This window comes from Protopterus annectens, chromosome 5.part1, assembly GCF_019279795.1.
Source record: "Protopterus annectens isolate FY-2018-M chromosome 5.part1, PAN1.0, whole genome shotgun sequence".
Taxonomy (NCBI): Eukaryota; Metazoa; Chordata; order Ceratodontiformes; family Protopteridae; genus Protopterus; species Protopterus annectens.
Window position 1 is genome coordinate 138,888,939 of NC_056736.1, and position 7,500 is coordinate 138,896,438.

Consider the following 7,500-nt stretch of genomic DNA (forward strand, 5'->3'; position numbering starts at 1 on the left):
TCCCATTAACACCACTTACCTATCAACCCCTGTATCAGTACTATTAAAGTTCATAGTCACAGGTAGGTGACACCCTCTTCCCCAACTAAATTGGCAGAATCTGAAACCCCTAAACACATGTATTACCTCAGCAGTCCCACACGATACATGTAAATAACACATGAAGGAACACCTCAAGCACACTTGGAGCAGTGCATGCTGACCACCTTGCGAATTTCCCCCAACTAACACTCTATACCCCTACACAAACTAGTGAAACTGACACCTCCTGTCCTGTCCACATACTAATTCCAACATCTTGCATACCTTCCCTATTGCTCCACCACCAATCATTCTAACGGCCTACTATACAGTTACAATGCTCCCCCTCTATTGACCTACCTACTCCTTCACTATTCACTTCTACTATAACACAAAAGTTATGGCATAAGTAAACCTAACCTGAATACCTGAGTGTAACCTATCCAGAACTGTTAAACTGAAATCTTAGTTCGCCTTAATCTGACCTATGGCAACAGTCTTACCTGACATGTAAACCTGACCTAAGCATGTATAATACTGACATGTTAATGTGAACTAAGCATGAAGAACGTGGTACGTAGCTATGTTAAGTCTATTACTCTCTATGAATGTGTACACCTCAGTACTACATGTAATGTGTAGCTGGGGATTACTGTGGAGCTTCATTCCCCAGGCCACCATTGACAATGGAGAAGCATCCAGTCGGATTGTCCCGGACAAAAAAATGTGAACTAAATACATGAAGTAGCATGGGGGTATGCTGCAGCAAGTAGGATTATGCTTGTTTGGGTGGCAGTAAGCAATGCCCACACTGGTTAATCAATGTGGAGGCCAACCCAGTGTAAGACGCCATAACCGGAGGTTAGCAGATCTGAACCTCGTGCACATCAGGGCATACCTGCCTAAACTTCCTCTACAGTGCCTTAGGCCCTTTGTAGCCAACAGCTGCCATTGTGCCCATTAACAAAGTAATCTACACTCCCAGGTTCCAACCTCCCCTCCCTACACACTGTAGTCTAAGTGAGTTACCATGAAGGCATGGCAGATACACATTCAGCTGCTGTTATCACAAACATATCATCCATCACAGTCAGTCAACAGTATAGGAAATGTATGTAGGTATGTAGATTAATACCAGCAAACATGTGCACATCACTCAATCACAGCATTCTGAGCAGTCTATGTGTATCAATGAACAGTGCCTGTCCAAACATACTGTGAGAACTAGTAGTCTTGCATAATACTGAAGAGAAGATTGAATAACGGTGCACGATGTGGGGGTGTGTGGGCATGCTTCATGCACAGAATTTCACACCTAGGCCATTGGATCCTCAGAACCAGGAGATGAAGCCGGCTTGGTGTGTGAGCATACCGCTGCTTCTCAAACCCCTGGCAGGATGCTACCAGTGGAAAAAACAGTGTAGAGTGTAGACCAGCAAAGTCTACCCATGACACAACAACTAGTCCTTCCCTGGCAAGACGAACAAAACCTTGTGGGTCACATACGTGTTTACACCTGTATCATAAGAGGATCAAGGGAGGCTTGAACGTACATTAACTAAATGGATGAAGAGCCTGCTGAAGCTTGGGTTGAGACAGTATAATGGAGGAGTACCAACATGTGCAGAGAGGGAAATGTGTGGAGGTGTGGTATGGCTGGGCTAGCAACTGGGGAATGGATGGACGCTGTGTACATGGAGCTTGGGGGCCGGGGGAAGGAAACATGGGTATTAAAATATGGTAAAAATATGCAAATGAAGCAGAACAGCAATAGTATAGTAGGTAGAGCATCCAATCAATGAGCAGGCATTCCTGGTTCGGGTCCCACTGTAGAACAGTCTAATTTACATGGCAAAACATGTTATAAACAATATTTTTGTTGCAAGACCCATGAAATAGCTGAAATATATGAACTGGAGTACCGCAAGATATGTCACATATCAGTGTCAGATGGAATAAGGCACTAGTAGGCAGGTTTAGGCACAAATAAGCAGTAGTAAGCATAAATAAGCACTAGTAAGCATGTTTAAGTGTGTTAGCATGGGGGTAAGCATTACCTACACAGAATAAGCAAAGTAGAAGCTGAGTGTTAGAAACTGTAACCGGAGGTTTGCAGTGCTTAGCTCTGCGCAAACCCATGCACACCCACGTACAACTGCTTTAATGTGCCATGATCACTCTGTACCCAATGGCCCATGTTCTACCCAGCAACATAAAAAACAGCCACTGCAGGGCTTGAACCAAAGACCCTGCACACCATAAACAAAGGGATTTAACTTTAAGCCATGACAGACACAAATTAAGTCAATGTTGTCAGAAACATATCATCCAGTCCAGTCATGCAACAACACAGAGAATGTATACCTACAGCTAGGTAGACGTGTGTGTGCAAATATATTACTATCTAAACAGATACAACATATCTATAGATGTAGTCATATATATATATATATATATATATATATATATATATATATATATATATATATATCTACATATATATCAGAAATATCCAGAGATATATACATATGCTTTAAGACAAACAATATGTTTTTTGAAAAAATATATAATAATTACATGCATATTATTGGTTTTTTGCCCCTTATTATTATATAAATATTAATTATTTGGGGTTATAGTTGAAATCAGTCTCATCAAGAATTATATTTCGAGTGGTTATAATATTTTCATAATACTTGTGTAATTATTGTGGGCCTTATAATACATGTGTAATGAACATAGGCCAATAATACATGCTTTACAATATAATTATAATTTATTTGTAAATAGTAAACAATAATAAGCATGTTAATATGGTAAATCAATATGTCTAATTATGTTCAAGAAAAGATTTTCATTTACATTCCAACAGCATAATACAATGCATAAGCACTCTGTATAGAAATATCAGAATGGACAATACCACTTTAAGGTGTGGGTATAAAACATTAACCAGGATGCATTATGGTTTTTTGAAATTCAAGCTTTTGATTAAGTCACATTGAAAAAGGCTTTAACAGCCGAAACCGGTTTGTGCAATAACAGTAGGTTGATTTTGGCAACCTTAAATAAATGTAATTTTATCCTGCTGCCACTGAGTGCTGGTCTCTTTTTGGATTGTCTATTCTTGGTTTGGACCGTGCACCAACAGTCCTACGTGCGTGCCTTGAGGTGTTGGATTGCTGCTTTCACGCTGGGGACGCCTGGCAGCAGGAGTGCATCTCCTTCTTGGTTTCAAGGTTCGTTGGATTAAGTTCACATTTATTTGGACTATCGGTATGGACACAACAGTTTTCCCAAAATAGTGGGGGACTTTAATGTAACAAGGAGGTACATCGCCAAATGGTTTAGATAACAACTTTGTAAAGACGCGAAGTGAACAAGGGCGTTGACCGCAAGCAAGGTGCCATTTTGTAACTGTTGGATTACAGAAATATTGGTTTTTGTTTACTACGCAAAGTTATTTTCAGTTCACGATTGGATTTAAAATATTGACTGCCTTTTTCATTCTTCAACTCTGGGTATGTATCGGGTCCACTAGCGAAACCAACTAAATAGTGGGGAATCCGTGTGCAGCATTAACAACATAATTTGAAGGGCGCAAACTAGACTATTGACATAACTTTTTATTTTTGTTTTTTTACGAAGAACAATCCTGGTGGTACGATTTCTAAAACAACAACGAGCACAGCTAAATGACTTTTAACTTTCAAAATTACAGCCTAAACTATGTTGGACATATAATGTGTTTCTAACTAAAAACATGCCGATGATATCGCATGTATAACATCAGGCTGGTTGTTTCAAATTCATAAGGTTATAGTGTGTTATGTTTTGTACATGAGCAATGATGGTTCCACTTATATTATGAAAGTTAACAATTTGAAAAAAACGTGAAGTACATAAGAGTTTTGACTGAATGTAAGGAGACATTTTCATGTCGGATTATCAGAAATATAGGGTTTAAAGTTTTGGTGTGCAAGGCTAGACTCAATATAGGATGGTATTTATATTATTGCCTGCCTTGGTGGAACGACATCCAAAAATAATAACGGGCTGTGAAAAATGATTTAGAACTTTTAATATATGTTTACAACATTCTAAATGTAATCAAGGGGGAATATCACAGTTTGTTTAAACAAAAGCATATTGATATCGGATGCTTAATATCAGAGTGGCTGCCTCAATCTAACAGTGTTAATAGTGTGTTTGTTTAACATAGCTGTGGTTGTTATACTAAAACAGGGTTTGAGCAATGGGTCTGCTATAATTCCTTTATTTGATATGGTTCACTGGCATATTAACAAAAACAACTTGGTTTGAAGGGGTAACTTTTGTTTAGCCATAAAACAGTTGCAACAATATAATTATAAAAACGCCAGTTGGACAACAGATACAATAACATTTAGTTTCTTAATCAAGAAACACGGTTATGGCAGACTACTAAAAGTTTTCAACCAAAATTACACAAACCAAAATTTTGGTTGATATAAACCCAATTGTGGTAATAACAAGTTTTGTTTATGGCCAATGATGGTTTCTATTTTGAGTGGGGGTGCTTGTATGTATTAACAAGGGTTACAACTTGATTGTTGAACATTTCTTTTTCAATCAATAACAAGTATTCAAACTAGTCAGCTTTTGTGATTTACAACTATACTTTTTAGGAGGCTCAACCTGGATGTCCAGCTATCTGTCTATTTAAGTCTGGGGTGTGTTTGGATGTACGTTTTAACAAAGGGTTAAAATTTTACTGGCAAACAGTTCTCTTTCATTCAATAATAAGAAGTTAACACAAGGCAGTTCTTGTGATTTATAACTTTATTTTCAAAGGGTATTATTCCAGATGTGGAGATATTCAAACAATAACGTGTCAAGGAATTAGTGGATTCAAGAAAATTCAAAGACTGTTTAATCTTTATTTTTACTTTTATTCTGGCCTTAACATAACAAGTTGTGTATTTTTGGATGTTATGTTTGAAACGGAAAGAGGGGGAGTCCATCTTATATGCAGAAGGGTCACAAGTTAAACAAGTGATGCCATATATATTGTTCTGAGGGCTTTACATTAATGTTGGCTTATAGTTAACTAAATTTACAAGTATATTGGACCAGTATATTGAATATTATATAGGCATATTACGACAATAATGTTCAGATATTTTTTAATATCTATATTTAAACATTTAGATTAAAATATTCAGCTTAAAACTGTTGTTAATCTGACCAGAGATATATAATTGGGTGAATTCATTTAGTGAGAATTTTTTCCTTTCTTACTTATACATTGACAAGTAAACCCTGACATAAAAGGGTACTAATTGATGGGTCTCATTACATCAAACAAATGTACAAAAAATACCCTTACGGTGGCAAATAATATAAGTTATTTTTGAGATAACAAATCGTTTTAGTTCCACTGATTGTAAGGGCATCAGGATTTACAATAAAACAATTCTTGAAATATATCCTTACGGTGGATGTTTAGACAGAATAACTTATTCAGCCCTGCAGGGCAAAATTCCACCTATGGTAAGGAAATTTGATATAAACAATTTTTTCAACAGGTTATATTGTTGATGTTTTTGAACTTAATTTCTATACATATTGTGAATCTTGGACCAAATAATAAGAAAAACAAATACAAAATTTATAATATATTCTGGTCGGATTTAACAACAATGTATATATATCAACAAGATATACAAATAACAATCAGGCTTTAGAATATAATAAGGTATATCAACAACATATAGCTATTTTAATTAGAGACAATAACTAAAGCTGACTACGAATATGGATCTAAATGATATCCTAAAAGGCCTGTCAGCTGATAAGGACAATTTAGAGGTTTTTGGGCTCAATACAGGTCAAGTTCCAACGACTGACAGTAATGTTATTTCTAAAGAAAAATGTACACAGGTTTTTTCTAAGTTACAACGACAAATGAAAGCCCTTAGAACAAACATATGGCATCAGAAGCTATTTAAAGCATACAAAATTAAAGATATAACACCAAGAGGACTCCGTATTAAGTTACAACCTTTAGTTTCAAACATTGATAAAGAATTAAGGCAGGAATGGGCTACAGCCCAACATCAAGCATCGATGTTATTTGTGGAATGTCTCACCAAATATTATGACAGAAACATCCAAATTCTTATTAAAGAATTACAAACAACGTGTTCAGAAGCTGAAACTTTTTCTGACACCAATTATTATCAGGACCAGTTATCCCAACTAACTAAAGATTTAAACAATATAGAAACAGACCTCAAGAAAAGAAAACTACATAAATTCAATCGTGACTTAGGGGATTATGAACAGGGTATACCCTTTGTTACTTCCAAGAATGTGAGATTTAATGAAGGCACATACAGACCACCCAGGGGTAGGAAAAGACCAAGACCCATTTTAAAAAAAACATGAAAGCAGAAATCAGTTTACTATGGATGATGATTTTTCATCCACTACGGAAGGTGATGTTTCTTCCAACCAGGCGTCCCCAGTGGCCAAAAGAAAGCAGTCCCTCCCTTTAGGGGTAACAAACGTAGAGCAGGCAGGAAGCATAAGCATGGGTGCAGAAATGGTGACAACCAACTTACAAACACTTTTGAAAAAAATAACGACACAGTAAAGAATGTATTGAATATTTCATCAGTGACACTTACAGAAACTCAGTATAGAGTGTTAAATAAAGGACTCAATTTTGTACCCACTACACCTGTGTCTGAACATTTATTGGTGGATGACAACAATAATTTTTGTAGAACACTTAATTTAAAGTTATTCTTTTCAGATGCAACCAATTCTCAAAGATCTATTGGTTTCAGGTTTGGAAAATCTTCATTTATACCACCAATGGACAAACATGTGTCTATATTTAAGGAGTGTGTTTTGAAAGATTTACATTTTTCTAAAAACATGGATAGTACTCGCAGTAATCTTAACCAACAAGAATGTGAGGCTCTTAGGCAATTACAACAAAACAAAAACATTGTGATTACAAATGCAGACAAAGGTGGTGGTATTGTGGTGATGGACTACACAAGATATAAGGCGGAGGCTATGAAACAGCTATCTCAAACTCAGTTTTATATTAAGATGGTAGTGGATCCAACTCCAAATTTCAAAATAGAAATAGACTCATTCATAGATTTAGCTGTGGAAGAAGAAATTATCACTTTACAAGTGGCTAACCAACTTAAAGTTTCAGAACCAATGCCGCAATACCTTTACTTAATACCTAAGACACATAAGATCTCAATAACCCGCCAGGCAGACCGATAGTGTCAGGTCGTGGGTCTCTTACTGAACCTTTATCTGCTTTTTTGACTGGGTATCTCAAACCATTATTGCCTATGATCAGATCACGCATCCAAGACACAACACAATTCCTGAACATTATTGAAGATTCTCAACTGGAGGAAGACTGGCTATTATGTACATTAGATGTAACATCTTTATATACTAGTATCC